The sequence below is a fragment of the Lucilia cuprina genome, chromosome 3, assembly GCF_022045245.1.
Source record: "Lucilia cuprina isolate Lc7/37 chromosome 3, ASM2204524v1, whole genome shotgun sequence".
Classification (NCBI taxonomy): Eukaryota; Metazoa; Arthropoda; class Insecta; order Diptera; family Calliphoridae; genus Lucilia; species Lucilia cuprina.
This window is the reverse complement of record NC_060951.1, coordinates 43,344,520-43,362,517: the sequence shown is the minus strand read 5'-3', so window position 1 is coordinate 43,362,517 and position 17,998 is coordinate 43,344,520.

Here is a 17,998-nt window from a genome sequence, read left to right as displayed (position 1 = left end):
ACTTTTATTCGTAATGAAAGCGGATTTTTTGAGTGAAAAATAAAAGACCGTTTTTCTCGAAAACTATAAGAGATACAAAAAAAAAAAAAAACAAGCCAAATCTGTGATCACTTTTATTTCATACTGAAAATGGATTTTTTTTTGTGAAAACATAAAAGTCCGTTTTTCTCGAAAACTATAAGAGATACAGCAAAAGAAAGCGAAATCTGTGATCATTTCATACTAAAATAAGTTTTCGAGTGATAATATAAATGTGTGTTTTTCTCGAAAACTATAAGAGATACAAGGGAAAATGAATTTTTGAGTGAAGACATAAAAGTCGGGGTTTCTCGAAAACTACAAGAGATATAGCAAAAACCAGCGTAATCTGTGATCACTTTTATATCCCACTGAAATACGATTTTTTGAAAATGAAATTTTTGATTGAAAACATAAAAGTCCGTTTTACTCGAAAACACTAAAAGATACAAAAAAAAAAGAAAACTAGTGAAATCTGTGATCATATTTATTTCTAACTGAAAATGGATATTTTATGTGAAAACTATAAGATATACAGCAAAAACAAGCCAAATCTTTACTCACTTTTATTTCCCACTAGTGGCCTCCGGTAGGTTAGTGGTTAGTGTTTTAGTCTGGTAGACCGGAGGTGGTGGGTTTGATTCCCACCAGTGGCACTGGTTAAGGAGCGCACAACAGGCCCGATAGAGGCCTAGGTGTATTTCTTCGGATTTGATGTGTATACATTCTCTAACTATTTCCCACTAAAATAGGATTTTTTTGGGTAAAGATATAAAAGTCCGTTTTTAGAGACACAAAAACAAGCGCAATCCGTGATCACTTTTATATCACACTGAAAATGGATTCCTTAAGTGAAAACATAAAAATCCGTTTTTCTCGAAAGACTATAAGAGATACAGCAAACACAAGCGAAATTTGTGATCACTTTTATTTCCGAGTAAAAAACAATTACTTTGTGTAAAAACAAAAAAGTGTGCTTTTCTCGAAAATTATGAGAGATACAGAAAAAATAAGTGAAATCTGTGATCACTTTTATATTACTTTGAAAATTGATTTCTTGAGTGAAAACTATAAGAGATACAACAAAAACAAGTGAAATCTGTGATCACTTCTATTTCATAATGGATTTTTTATGTGAAAACAGTAAAGTCCGTTTTTTTCGGACAAGGGAAATTTGTGATCACTTTTATTTCCCGAAAAAATCGATTTTTTGTATGAAAACTTAAAAGTTTTCTAAGAAACTATAACAGATACAGCAAAAAACAAGCGAAATCTGAAAATGAATTTTTTAATGAAAACATAAAAGTCCGTTTTGAGTGAACACCTAACAGTCCGTTTTTCTCGAAAACTATAAGAGATACAGCAAAAACAAGTGAAATCTGTGATCACTTTTACTTCATACTGAAAATGGATTTTTTGAGTGAAAACATAAAAGTAAATTGTTCTCGAAAACTCTTAGAGATACAGAAAAAACAAGCGAAACCTGTGATCACTTTTATTTCATAATGAAAATGGATTTTTTAGTGAAAACATAAAAGTCCGTTTTTCTCGAAAACTATAAGAGATACAGCAAGTACAAGCGAAATCTATGATCACTTTTGTTTCATACTAAAAATGGATTTTTTGAGTGAAGACATAAAGGTCGTTTTTCTCGAAAACTATAAGATATACAGCAAAAACAAGCGAAATCTGTGATCACTTTTATGTCACACTGAAAATGGATTTTTTAGTGAAAACTTAAAAGTTGGTTTTTCTTGAAAACTATGAAATCTGTTTTTCTAGAAAACTATAAGCTAAAACAAGCGAAATATGTGATCACTTTAATTTCAAACTGAAAATGAATTTTTGGAGTGAAAACATAAAAGATACAGCAAAAACAAGTGGAGTTTGTGATCATTTTTATATCATACTGAAAATGGATTTCTTGGGTAAAAACATAAAAGCCCGTTTTCCTCGAAGTCTATAAGAGATACAGCAAAATCAAGCGAAATCTGTGATCACTTTTATTTCATCCTAAAAATGGATTTTTTGAATGAAAACATAAAAATGTGTTTTTCTCGAAAACTATAATAGATACAGCAAAAACAAGTGGAGTTTGTGATCACTTTTATATCACACTGAAAATGGATATCTTGAGTAAAAACATAAAAGTCCGTTTTTCTCGAAAACTATAAGAGATACATTAAAAACAAGCGAAATCTGTGATCACTTTTACTTTCATACTGAAAATGGATTTTTTGAGTGAAAACATAAAAGTCCGTTTTTCTCGAAAACACTGAAGATACAGCAACAACAAGTGGAGTTTGTGATCATTTTTATATCACACTGAAAATGGATTTCTTGAGTAAAAACATAAAAGTCCGTTTTTGTCGAAAACTATAAGAGATACAGCAAAAACAGGCGAAATCTGTGATCACTTTTATTTCACACTGAAAATGGATTTTTTGATTGAAAACATAAAAGTCCGTTTTTCTCGAAAACCATAAGAGATACAGCAAAAACAAGTGAAATCTGTGATCAGTTTAATTTCCCACTAAAAATCCATTTTTTGTTTGAAAACATAAAAGTGTGTTTTTCTCGAAAACTATAAGAGATACAGCAAAAACAAGCGAAATCTGTGATCACTTTTATTTCTTACTGAAAATGGATTTTTGGATTGAAAACCTAAAAGTCCGTTTTTATCGAAAACTATAAGAGATACAGCAAAAACAAGAGAAATCTGTAACTTTTATTTCCCACTTAAAGTCGATTATTTTGTAAAAATATAAAAAAAAAACATAAAACAATCGAGTTAATTGTTCTAAAAACACTAAGAGATACAGCAAAAACAAGTGAAATCTGTGATCACTTTTATTTCATACAGAAAATGGATTTTTGAGTGAAAACATAAAAGTGTGTTTTTCTCGAAAACTATAAGAGATACAACAAACCAAGTGAATTCTGTGATCACTTTTATTTCCCACTAAAAGTCGATTTTTTGTGTGAAAACATTAAAGTGTGTTTTTTTTCGAAAACTGTGATAACTTGTATATCTTACAGAAAATGGATTTTTTGAGTGAAAACCTAAAAGTCCGTTTTTCTCGAAAACACTAAAAGATACAGCAAAAACAAGTGGAGTTTGTGATCACTTTTATATCACACTGAAAATGGATATAAGAGATACAGCAAAAACAAGCGAAATTTGTGATCACTTTTATTTCACACTGAAAATGAATTTTTTGTTTGAAAACATAAAAGTCCCTTTTTTTTTTAAACTATAAGAGATAAAGCAAAAACAAGTAAAATCTGTGATCACTTTTATTTTACACTGAAAATGGATTTTTTTTATTGAAAACATAAAAGTCCGTTTTTCTCGAAAACCATAAGAGATAAAGCAAAAGCAAGCGAAATCTGTGATGACTTTTATTTCATACTGAAAATGAATTTTTTGAGTGAAAACATAATAGTCCGTTTTTCTCGAAAACACTAAAAGATACAGCAAAAACAAGTAGAGTTTGTGATCACTTTTATATCACAACGAAAATGGATTTCTTGAGTAAAATCATAAAAGTCCGATTTTCTCGAAAACTATAAGAGATACAGCAAAAACAGGCGAAATTTGTGATCACTTTTATTTCACACTGAAAATGAATTTTTTGTTTGAAAATATAAAAGTCCCTTTTTTTTGAAAACTATAAGAGATACAGCAAAAACAAGTAAAATCTGTGATCACTTTTATTTTACACTGAAAATGGATTTTTTGATTGAAAACATAAAAGTCCGTTTTTCTCGAAAACCAAAAGAGATAGAGCAAAAACAAGCGAAATCTGTGATCACTTTTATTTCACACTGAAAATGGATTTTTTGATTGAAAACATAAAAGTCCGTTTTTCTCAAAAACCATAAGAGATACAGCAAAAACAAGTGAAATCTGTGATCACTTTTTTTCATACTGAAAATGGATTTCTTGAGTAAAATCATAAAAGTCCGTTTTTCTCGAAAACCATAAGAGATACAGCAAAAACAAGCGAAATCTGTTATCACTTTTTTTCATACTGAAAATGGATTTCTTGAGTAAAATCATAAAAGTCCGGTTTTCTCGAAAACTATAAGAGATACAGCAAAAACAAGCGAAATTTGTGATCACTTTTATTTCACACTGAAAATGAATTTTTTGTTTGAAAACATAAAAGTCCCTTTTTTGAAAACTATAAGAGATAAAGCAAAAACAAGTAAAATCTGTGATCACTTTTATTTTACACTGAAAATGGATTTTTTTATTGAAAACATAAAAGTCCGTTTTTCTCGAAAACCATAAGAGATAAAGCAAAAGCAAGCGAAATCTGTAATGACTTTTATTTCATACTGAAAATGAATTTTTTGAGTGAAAACATAATAGTCCGTTTTTCTCGAAAACACTAAAAGATACAGCAAAAACAAGTAGTGTTTGTGATCACTTTTATATCACAATGAAAATGGATTTCTTGAGTAAAAACATGAAAGTCCGTTTTTCTCGAAAACTATAAGAGATACAGCAAAAACAAGTAAAATCTGTGATCACTTTTATTTTACACTGAAAATGGATTTTTTGATTGAAAACATAAAAGTCCGTTTTTCTCGAAAACCATAAGAGATAGAGCAAAAACAAGCGAAATCTGTGATGACTTTTATTTCATACTGAAAATGGATTTTTTTAGTGAAAACATAAAAGTCCGTTTTTCTCGAAAACACTAAAAGATACAGCAAAAACATGTGCGGTTTGTGATCACTTTTATATCACACCGAAAATGGATTTTTTGATTGAAAACATAAAAGTCCGTTTTTCTCGAAAACTATAAGAGATACAGCAAAAACAAGCGAAATCTGTGATCACTTTTATTTCACACTGAAAATGAATTTTTGTTTGGAAAATATAATAGTCCCTTTTTTTTGAAAACTATAAGAGATACAGCAAAAACAAGTAAAATCTGTGATCACTTTTATTTTACACTAAAAATGGATTTTTTGATTGAAAACATAAAAGTCCGTTTTTCTCGAAAACCAAAAGAGATAGAGCAAAAACAAGCGAAATCTGTGATCACTTTTATTTCTTACTGAAAATGGATTTTTGGATTGAAAACCTAAAAGTCCGTTTTTATCGAAAACTATAAGAGATACAGCAAAAACAAGAGAAATATGTAACTTTTATTTCTCACTTAAAGTCTATTATTTTGTAAAAATATAAAAAAAACATAAAACAAGCGAGTTAATTGTTCTAAAAACACTAAGAGATACAGCAAAAACAAGCGAAATCTGTGATCACTTTTATATCATACAGAAAATGGATTTTCGAGTGAAAACATAAAAGTGAAAAACTATAAGAGATACAGCAAACCAAGTGATCACTTTTATTTCCCACTAAAAGTCGATTTTTTGTGTGAAAACATAAAAGTGTGTTTCTCTCGAAAACTATAAGAGATGCATCAAAAACAAGCGAAATCTGTGATCACTTTTATTTCATACAGAAAATGGATTTTTTGTTTTTCTCGAAAACTATAAGAGATACATCAAAAACAAGCGAAATCTGTGATCACTTTTATTTCTTACTAAAAAATGATTTTTTGAGTGAAAACATAATAGTCCGTTTTTCTCGAAAACACTAAAAGATACAGCAAAAACAAGTAGTGTTTGTGATCACTTTTATATCACAATGAAAATGGATTTCTTGAGTAAAAACATGAAAGTCCGTTTTTCTCGAAAACTATAAGAGATACAGCAAAAACAAGTAAAATCTGTGATCACTTTTATTTTACACTGAAAATGGATTTTTTGATTGAAAACATAAAAGTCCGTTTTTCTCGAAAACCATAAGAGATAGAGCAAAAACAAGCGAAATCTGTGATGACTTGTATTTCATACTGAAAATGGATTTTTTTTAGTGAAAACATAAAAGTCCGTTTTTCTCGAAAACACTAAAAGATACAGCAAAAACATGTGCGGTTTGTGATCACTTTTATATCACACCGAAAATGGATTTCTTGAGTAAAAACATAAAAGTCCGTTTTTCTCGAAAACTATAAGAGATACAGCAAAATCAAGCGAAATCTGTGATCACTTTTATTTACTGAAAATGGATTTTTTGAGTGAAATCATAAAAGTCCGTTTTTCTCGAAAACTATAAGAGATACAGCAAAAACAAGCGAAATCTGTGATCACTTTTATTTCATACTGAAAATGGATTTCTTGAGTAAAATCATAAAAGTCCTTTTTTCTCGAAAACCATAAGAGATAGAGCAAAAACAAGCGAAATCTGTGATGACTTTTATTTCATACTGAAAATGGATTTTTTGAGTGAAAACATAAAAGTCCGTTTTTCTTGAAAACTATAAGAGATACAGCAAAAACATGTAGAGCTTGTGATCACTTTTATATCACAGTGAAAATGGATTTCTTGAGTAAAAACATAAAAGTCCGTTTTTCTTGAAAACTATAAGAGATACAGCAAAAACATGTAGAGTTTGTGATCACTTTTATATCACAGTGAAAATGGATTTCTTGAGTAAAAACATAAAAGTCCGTTTTTCTCGAAAACTATAAGAGATACAGCAAAAACAAGCGAAATCTGTGATCACTTTTATTTCAAACTGAAAATGGATTTTTTGAGTGAAAACATAAAAGTCCGTTTCTGATCACTTTTATATCACACTGAAAATCGATTTTTTGTTTGAAAACATAAAAATCCGCTTTTTTTCGAAAACTATAAGGATACAGCAAAAACAAGTAAAATCTGTGATCTCTTTTATTTTACACTGAAAATGGATTTTTTGATTGAAAACATAAAATTCCGTTTTTCTCGAAAACCATAAGAGATACAGCAAAAGCAAGCGAAATCTGTGATCACTTTTATTTCATACTAAAAATCGATTTTATGAGGGAAAACCTAAAAGTCCGTTTTTCCCAAAAACTATAAGAGATACAAAAACATGTGAATTCTGTGATCACTTTTATTTGTTACTGAAAACGGATTTTTGGAGTGAAAACATAAAAGTCCGTTTTTCTCGAAAACTATAAAATTTACAGCAAAAACAAGCGAAATCACTTTTATTTCATACTGAAAATGGATTTTTTGAGTGAAAACATAAAAGTGTGTTTTTCTCGAAAACTAAAAGATACAGCAAAAACAAGTGGAGTTTCTGATCACTTTTATATCACACTGAAAATGGATTTGTTAAATAAAAACATAAAAGTCCGTTTTTCTCGAAAACACTAAAAGATACAGCAAAAACAAGTGCAGTTTGTGATCACTTTTATATCACACTGAAAATGGATTTCTTGAGTAAAAATATAAAAATCCGTTTTTCTCGAAAACTATAAGAGATACAGCAAAAACAAGCGATATCTGTGATCACTTTTATTTCATGCTGAAAATGAATTTTTTGAGTGAACACATAAAAGTCCCATTTTCTCGAAAACTATAAGAGATACAGCAAAAACAAGCGAAATCTGTGATCACTTTTATTTCATACTGAAAATGGATTTTTTGGGTGAAAATATAAAAGTCCGTTTTTTTCGAAAACCATAAGAGATACAGCAAAAACAAGCGAAATCTGTGATCACTTTTATTTCTTACTGAAAACGGATTTTTGGGGTGAAAACATAAAAGTCCGTTTTTCTCGGACAGTAAAAACAAGTAAAATCTGTGATCACTTTTATTTTATACTGAAAATCGATTTTTTGAGGGAAAACCTAAAAGTCCGTTTTTCTTGGAAACTATAAGTGATACAGCAAAAACAAATGAATTCTGTCATCAGTTTTATTTCTTACTGAAAATGGATTTTCTGTGAGCACTTTTATTTCATACTGAAAATGAATTTTTGGAGTGAAATTAAATTTTTGGAGTGAAAACATAATAGTGTGTTTTCTCGAAAACTTTTATTTCATACTGAAAATGGATTTTTTGAGTGAAAACATTAAAGTCCCATTTTCTCGAAAACATTAAAAGATACAGCAAAAATAAGTAGAGTTTCTGATCACTTTTATATCACACTGAAAATGGATTTCTTGAGTAAAAACATAAAAGTCCGTTTTTCTCGAAAACTATAAGAGATACAGCAAAAACAAGCGAAATCTGTGATCACTTTTATTTCACACTGAAAATGGATTTCTTGAGTAAAACCATAAAAGTCCGTTTTTTTCGAAAACTATAAGAGATACAGCAAAAACAAGTAAAATCTGTGATCACTTTTATTTCACACTGAAAATGGATTTTTTGATTGAAAACATGAAAGTCCGTTTTTCTCGAAAACTATAAGATATACAGCAAAAACAAGCGAAATCTGTGATCTATTATTTCATACTGAAAATGGATTTTTGAGTGAAAACATAAAAGTCCTTTTTTCTCGAAAACTATAAGAGATACAGCAAAAACAAGCGAAATCTATGTTCACTTTTATTTCTTACTGAAAATGGATTTTTGGGGTGAAAACATAAAAATCTGTTTTTCTCGAAAACTATAAGGGATACAGCATAAACAAGCGAAATCTGTGATCACTTTTATTTCATACTGAAAATGAATTTTTGGAATAAAAACATAAAAGTCCGTTTTTCTCGAAAACTATAATAGATACAGCAAAAACAAGTAAAATCTGTGATCACTTTTATTTCATACTGAAAATCGATTTTTTGATGGATTTCAAAAAATCCATCAAATCTGTCATAACTTTTATTTCTTGCTGAAAATGGATTTTCTGTGATCACTTTTATTTCATACTGAAAATGGATTTTTTGAGTGAAAACATAAAAATCCGTTTTTCTCGAAAACAAGCGAAATCTGTGATCACTTTTATTTCATACTGAAAATGGATTTCTTGATTAAACATAAAAGTCCGTTTTTCTCGAAAACTATAAGAGATATAGCAAAAGAAAGTGAAATCTGTGATCACTTTTATTTCATACTGAAAATGGATTTTTTGAGTGAAAACATAGAAGTTCCTGTTTCTAGAAAACTATAAGAGATACAGTATAAACAAACAAAATGGAAAGATACAAAAAAATCATGCGAAATCTCTGATCCTTCTTATTTCTCACAAAAATCTATTTTTTGTTTTTCTTGAAAAGTTTGAGAGATACTGCAAAAACAAGTGAAATCTGTAACTTTTATTTTCCACTAAAAATAAATTTTTTGTATGAAATGCTAAAAGCCTCTTTTTCTCGGAAACTATAAGAGATACAGCAAAACGTATTTTCTGAGTGAAAACATTAAAGTCCGTTTTTCTCGAAAACTATTAGAGATACAGCAAAAGCAGCAATATCTGTGATCCCTTTTGGATTTTTTGAGTCCTTTTTTTTGAAAACTTTATGAGATACAACAATCTAAGATCACTTTTATTTTATATTCAAAATGGACTTTTTAAGTGAAAACATAAAAGTCCGTCACTGACCATTTTTATTTTATACTGAAAATGTATTTTTTGAGTGAACACACAATAAGAGATACAGCAAAAACAAGCGAAATCTGTGATCACTTATATTTCCGACTAAAATAGGATTTTTTAGATAAAAACATATAAGTTTGTTTTTCTCGAAAACTATAAGAGACACAGCAAACACAAGTAACATCTGTGATCACTTTTATTTCGTACTGAAAATGGAGTTTTAGTATTAAAACATAAAAGTCCTCGAAAACTATAAGAGATACAGCAAAAACAAGCAAAATCTGTGATTACTTTTATATCCCACTAAAAAAGGTTTTTTTTAGTAAAAATCTAAAAGTCCGTTTTTCTCCAAAACTATAAGAGATACAGCAAAAACAAGTCTGTAGTCACTTTTATATCACACTGAAAGTGCATTTCTTGAGTGAAAACATAAAAGTCCGCTTTTCTCGAAAACTATAGGATTTACAACAAAAACAAGCGAAGTCTCTTATCACCTTTATTTTATACTAGAAATGAATTTACTGAGTGAAAAATTTTAAGTCCGTTGACTTTTGTAAAATACCAAAATTTCATTTATATGGCAAAAACATAAAACATTATATTTACTAAACGAGAGGTTTTAGGCAAAAAATTATGAAAATCTTTTAATTCTGACCGACATTTTATTTTTGAATGAAACAGCTCTGGAATAGACATTTTGAATAACTACTTTTTCATATTAAGATTAGTAGCGTTTTAAGACAAACAGCAAATAAATGTAAAGTGAAACTATTCAATAATTTTAAAGAAAGGGAGTTTGATATTAAAATTTTCTATATCAGTTTTAAAAATTAATTATTTTGTTTTGCTAAAATAGTTAAAAACAACAATTGTATACGAATTGTTTTTATCACATAATTTATGATTACTTAATAAACAGCATTTATTTATTTCAAAATTATTTCTACAAAATATATTACTAAAAATTTAATTAAAAAAACTTATTTAACTTTAACACAAATTTAAATAGAATTGCAACACAAATATAACATTAATTTTATATTTAACAGCTTTAAAGGATTTACGCGTTACAATTTTTTGTCTATGTATTTAAAAAAATGCAAAAAAAAACTTTGTCCTCTAGGGATTAACAAATAAATGTGTATGCATTTATTTATTTGCATTGAAAAAACAGACCGTTGGTAAATAATAATTAAAACAAATAAATACAACAAAATTTATACAATAGTTAAATGCAATAACTAAGCGTATAATTAATATATAAATTGTCAACATTAAATAATACTCATACGCACAGAAGGCTGGATTTATATGTAAATTTATTACAATAAAAAAAGTTGATATTTTAATGTTTGCATAACAACCAGTTGATATTAACAATTATTTTCATATAGATTTAAGTCTAGTCAAAAATAATTGGAAAGTGTTATCATTTTGTTTGAATTGTTTGCAACGCTGTAATTTTTATTTTGCATTTCTAGAAAATTTACACAGAATCTAATCTTTTTAACAAACCAAAGTTTTTTTTTGATTAAATAACTATGATTCAAGTCAGATTGGAGTGATCAAAAATTTTCGCTACTTTTAAAATTAGAGTACTGACGAGTTCTTAAATTTACATATGATAATGAAGATTTTGAACTGTTTTTTGTTATTTTCCTTATTGAACATTTATTAAATTAACTAAATTCTATAAGAGTTAGTCACATTAAGATTATTGATGGACAATTATATTTGAATTATTTTTCCATTCGTTTTTATTCGTTAATAATAGAGAGTTTTTACAATTCTTGGAATTTTCTGTTTTTTGGAGAATAATTATTTATATTTATAGCAAAATTTTATATTTCTTGAGAATTTTTAAACATTTTTGTAAAAGGAAATAATTTTCTAAAACTATCCTTGTGGTCTACGGTAGGTGTTTAGTATTCTTGTCTGTTAGACCGGGTTTAGTGGGTTCGACAGGACCGATAGAGGCCTAGGTGTATTTATTCGGATTTGATGTATATATGTACATGCCTTTTATATGTTTGTTTCTAGATAATGGAGTCTATTAAGCTATGACCATTGGTGCCTAAATCACAGTTTTATGTGCGAAATTATAAAACAATACGTATAAATTACTGTTTAAAATCCATTTTTTTCTGATTTAGTTATTTTCTTAATGTTTATTTCCTTCTCTTTGCTACATTGAAATAAAGCTCTTGTTGGTCGGATTTGCTTAAACTCATTGTAAATCTATTTTTTGTAAATTACAAAACAATCATGTTTTTAATTTGTATGTATTAATATAAAAGATATTTTTTTAATGATTACACAGTGCGACATTCAAAATTCGTCACGAACCAGTCTGAAATCAGAAATTAATAAAGGAAAACTGCGGTCTAAATTTTTTATTTTATAATCCTGTTTCGTTTTAAAACGACTTTAAAATTTCAAAGGAGCACTTTAACAAATATTTATATAAATACTTATACTTACTTTACAACTACAAATTTGATGTTAAATGATCAAGAAGAGTTGTGAAATATTTTGTGTTATTTTTATTTTATTATGTCAGAATCAAAAGATGTCAAATTTCCTTAATTTTTTTTCTGAAGTATAAAATGTTTCATATCTTTTTATCCTTAAAGTAAAAACTACAAATAATAGAATATATTTCAAAACTCTTCTTGTTTTTCAAATGTACATATATCATAAGGTTCATAAGGTTCTAACAATTTTTATTTATTTTTGTTGAATGGTGTTCTATAATATATTTACTTCCCCTTTATTTGTTAATAGGACAACTTCCGCTTAATTTATTACCGTAATACCGGAAATCTCTACTTTAATAACAATCACCGTTAGCAATAGAAAGCTCCATAATCTCTCTACCGCTATCATTATCATCATCATAAAAAAAAAAACACAAAAAACAACAGCGGCTCTCACAATTGCAAAACAATCAATCATACGTCAAAGTCCGTCCTTACATCCTCTACACCGGAGTCACTTTCAACAAATGTCATTAATGCCACAAGGTTTAAATTGTAAAACAAAAAATGGAAATATTAAATAAAGTAAATATTAATAAATAAATAATACAACAAATATTTAACAGACGTGCTTTTTTTCCTATAATCTCTATCTGCTAACCATATTTTGAAAAACACCCCACCTCCATCATGCCACAAAATATGAAATACGTATAAATATAACAATTTTAACATTTGATTTGATAATAAATAATTTTCGATTAAAAATAATAATTGACATTTGGTGATTTTTCTTTACATTTTTTCACGTTTAGTTATATTAAATTGTTTTTGGGTAGTGTTTTTTTTTTTTTGTTCAACAGAATTTGATTTAACATTATAAGTGTATTTTACTATTTTTATATAAAACATAATAATTGTGTTTAAATAAATATCATACAGCGGTGGTGAAATTTTTGTATGTGTTTTATTATAATTACTACTACTTCTGATAAGTATAATAGACAAATCTTATTTTACAGTTTAAATTTTCTTTAAAATTTATGTGACAAAAAAGTGTCGATAGCTATTATGTTTTTTATTTTAATCACAGACACCGCTTTATATTTATGCACAACTGTTTTTATTTAAAATACATACGAGCGTCAAAAAAAAAATCAATTTAATTTTTAATTAAAAACAAACAAAAGCAAATAAAGTGTTTATTTTGCAATAAAAATGTAATGCAATAACATACGCACCCCTCAGAAAATTATTATTTGAATTATTTTTGTTTATTTATATTAAATATTAATTTCATTTTTAAATAAATCAAATGCAACAAATGTTTGTAATAAATTAAAAAAAAAAACATAAAATATCATTTACACATGCAGCCAATATTTAACTTAGAAATAAAATTAAAATATTAACTGTCAATTTATTTTACAGATTGAATATTCATCAATAAATATCAAATTTAGATTAAGGATATAATTTGGTATTGATTTGCTAAACTTATAAAGGGAACAAAATTGTCTTATTAATTTCTTGATTTTGAGTATCTACTATCCTGTGTGCTAAAGTCCGCAGTGCCAGATTTTAAATCGATTTCAAACAAAACGTTTTCATTCGAAGTCAACGCATTAATCTGGTTAAAATAAAATTTTATTTTTAATATATTTAGTGTTATTCTTACTATTAATCATTAATCATCTAAAAATCGACTCATTACTCAAGTTAGACAAGATTCACAATAATATAAAAAACGTTTCTTGAAAATATGAAGTATATTCGTCAATCTGTCCAAGTTTTGTTGATTTTGTTGACACAATAAAAAATTTAACATAATTATGAGTCTAAAAGCTATTTATGGCATCCGGTAGGTTAGTGGTTAGTGTTCTAGTCTGGTAGATCGGAGGTGGTGGGTTCGATTCGTACCCGTGGCACTGGTTCAGGAGCGCACAACAGACCCAATAGAGGCCTAGGTGTATTTCTTCGGATTTGATGTGTATACATCCTCCTTTCAAACTAACTAACTAACTAAAAGCTCTTTTCGACCACTACGGTTGTATGGAACGATTTCATAGTGGGTGCACGCTAGCAAGCGAGTTTACTCGGAAGCCTCGTGGCCCATTGTAATACCTTTAGAATTACCTTTCCCTAATATTGAGAGAATAGTGAGTACTTGGTTTGTTCTGTCTCCATGCAAACCAGTCGGGGCTATTAAAAAAACCGATAATGTTTATTAGTGACGCATCTCTGAGACAGACTAGATCATGGAAAAGAGCTCTACCATAGAGTATAGAAGGTGTTATACCGATTCCATTTCTTCTTCGTCCAATCAACCTTTATAGTAACTATGTCCAATCATACAGTGCCCAGTAATTATACCAGTTAGAAGCCTAAACGAGTTCTTACTAAGAGACAAGAGAGTCCTAGTCAGAGAGTCTGTTGTCAGAGTGAACAAGGGCAGTCTCGATATTCTACAAGTGGTGATATTTAACCATCTGCGTTCTTTCTCACTCAACGCCCATTCATCTATCAATTTTGATAGGGTTGTTTTTCTTTTGCCAAAGGTTAAGACTACGGACGATCGTTTGGGCCCAAAGGAAGAGAATGTACCAAATTTCATACATAAACATACAGACAGAATAGAAAGGTGTATTTGGAAGCCACTATTTATAGATAAATGTCTTTGGAACAAATTTATTTAAACGTTGTCTTAGAACGACACTCCTCTATAGAGAAAGTTTCGTTTGGAGAACTCATTTCAACTGACAAGTATTTTTAAAAACGCTTTTCTTTCAAATACTCTTTTTTAGAGAAAATTTTCTATTAAGGACTATATTCAAATTGGCTGTGTAAGACATAATTATAGATCGGTGTAATATAAAAATTAACATTAATCTCAAAGTATTTTTTATAGAATATTCATTGAAAGGTATAGTATTGGACACATGTTTACGTAACTACCAATTTTATTATGTACCGCCACATATACCACATACCACATACATATACCACCTTAATAGATTTAGTATAATGTTTGCATTAAAATATTAATCACATATGCCTCCGTTCGGCTTAGAATAACTTTTTGAGTCCGTCCATCTGGGTCACTTTCGGTCCATTTGAAGCTTATGCCCAATGTATAAGTCGCAATTTTCGATATAAATTGATGCAATTTGACAATAATGCCTTAATTGGCCAAAGTCTCACAATAATGTCATATATACTAGTATTTCCACAAAAATCGGCAGTACTATCTCCCATATAAGACTTTATGGCGCTGTCCAAATTAAATTTATCCAACGTAAATGTTTCATTAACGAAGTATAAGGAGTGAGATCGAAAAATTCTTAACACACGTTTTTCATTACATTTTTCAACCAAAGTATTATTTGATTTTTTTTGATCAAGTTACCTATGAAAAACATGTCAGTTATTATGTGTAATGTCAATTATATTAATTTTTTTGTTAATCTGATTAAAATGAGTGACCAGAAAAAAGTGCGTACTGAAATTATTAAATATTTTCAACTAAACCCAACTTGGTCTTACAAAAAGTTGGCCAAGCATACAAAGGTCTGCCGTCAAACTGTTTCCAATGTTATTAAACAGTACCGGGAGAATTTGTCAGTTGATAGAAAACCTGGTTCAGGTAGAAGGAATGGTCCACATGATGTTTCTAAAGCCAAAAAATAGAACGTATTTTCAAAAGAGCTCCCAACACATCCGGTAGGAAAGCAGCTCGGTTAGCTCAGTGCTCGGACTATTTGGTACGAAAAGTTAAAGCTAATGCAGGTTTAAAAACATACAAGGCTCAAAAAGTTCCTGACAGGAACGCTGCTAAAAATTAGAGGCCAAAAACAGAGCACGGAAATTGAAGTCAAGTTTTATAAAAAAATATTCTTGCTGCATAAGGATGACGAAACGTATGTTCTGGCAGATTTTTCGCAACTTCCAGGTCAAAAGTTTTATGTTGCTGATGCTCGAGGGAATGTTGAAGAAAAGTTTAGGACCCAAAGCAGACAAAATTTCCTAGAAAGTTCTTGGTATGGCAAGCAATATGCAGTTGCGTCAAAAGAAGCCAATCATTTGTTACAACGGGCTCTATAAATACCGAAATTTACATCAAGGAATGTTTACAAAAAAGGCTGCTTCCATTCATAAGACTTCATAATGTGTCCACTTATTTTTGGCCTGACTTGGCATCCTGTCACTATGGTAAACAAGCCCTTGAGTGGTACAAGAACAATAATGTGGTATTTGTACCAAGAGAGGCAAATCCTCCAAACTGCCCGGAGCTAAGGCCAGTGGAGAGATATTGGGCTCTTGTTAAAAGAGAATTGAAGAGTACAAAAAAGGTGTCCAAAAGTGTGGTAGATTTTAAACGGAGATGGACTACATGTTCGAGCAAAGTGACAGAAAGCACTATAAAAACGTTAATGGAAGGGTTTCCGAAAAGGGTTCAAAATTTCATCACTAGTGATTAAAACTATAAAAATATTTTTTTTTGTAAATTGTAATAATAATTTGAATCAAATAAAAAAAAGCTGTAAGTTTAGTGGTTTCTTTTTTATAAACATATATGTATGTTAAGAATTTTTCGATCTCACTCCTTAGATACTCACAAAAAGTGTAAATTATATTTTTTACTCAGACATGACTTTAGTTGTTTTAAAAAATCTACGTCTACTGTTTCTTATAAAACTGTTTCATTGCACCAGCTATTTTGTTATCCTCAAGTATACATGTAATTAGAATCTTCTATTACTTTAGTGCAGTTAAAATTTTTGTTTATAACTGCAACATGATTACAACCTTTTAACACCTATATAGTCATATTACATAATCTACCTTGTTTTCTATATCTTATAAAACATGACTTTGAGGTCAATAAATATAGTAAAGCAAAGTATAGGATTCTAAAAAATTTACCACATACTGTTGTCAGTAGCTTTTGTGCTTCCTAGTAGTTTTGTATTTTTGACATCAGTGGTGTTAGTTAGGAAAAAATGCAATAGCAACATGAAACTGCTTGATCTTTGTTGAGTTATAAAAGTTTTAAAAAACATGTTTTAATGATTATACTCCTAGTAGTTTTAATAAAAATGCAAGCATTTTTTATAAATTATATAAATTATGATATGAGTTCAACAATAAGTTGAACTATGCCAAATGAAGAAATATGTTTTATTTAATATTTATTATAATTACGACCCAGTTTGTTAGTAATAAATAAATTTATTTATTTTAACTTGTTTAGTCAAACTTAAAATATGTTAAAAACTAAAATATTTTTATTTATTTGGCTGGCATATTTTTATTAGAACTTTATACTTTAAAGCCAAAATATTAGAAAATATATTTATATACATATATATGTATATATAAAGTATTGGGTATGGGTTTTAAAGTCAAAGTACAGTGAAGACTCTAAATGTTGGAAATACCAAAATAGTGTCAAATTTTTTATAAGTTTGTGCTAATGTTTTTAATGCATAAATATATTTTTGCTTCGCCCACTTCACCAACAAAGTATACCGACCGACTTTGAATCGGAGTTCATTGTGACATGTCCGTCCGTCCCCCTTACAGTCTTCCGATGAAATTTTGCATAACGACTTTTATATAAAAATAAAATAAGGATCGGCCCATATTTCATTGTAACTCTCATATAAAACTTACTTTTTACCAACAAGTTTCTAATCATTTTTAAAATATTCTCCTTACTGACGACCATTTCCAAATACACTTTCCTAATTATCAAACCCATAATGGTTTTCCCATCAAAAAAGAACTTTCAAAGAAGCGAAAAAGAAGTAAAATTTACTTCATGGAACTACTGAAAAAGTGATGATTTTAACACAGGCTTGTAATAGCTGAAATAGAATGATGCCCTTTGAAAATACCATAATATCCTTTGAAAATCATAACTTTATCTTTATTAACAGAATTTATGTATTTTCTTCACCCAATATTTAAGTCTTTTTAAAATTATACCCACATTTTTTGGCACAATTTTTTACGAAAATTCTCTACAATGAAAAAAAAAAAAATAACATAAAACAAATTCAACTTATTAACCACATTCAACAAGGCAAAAATATTAAATGAACAATTTGT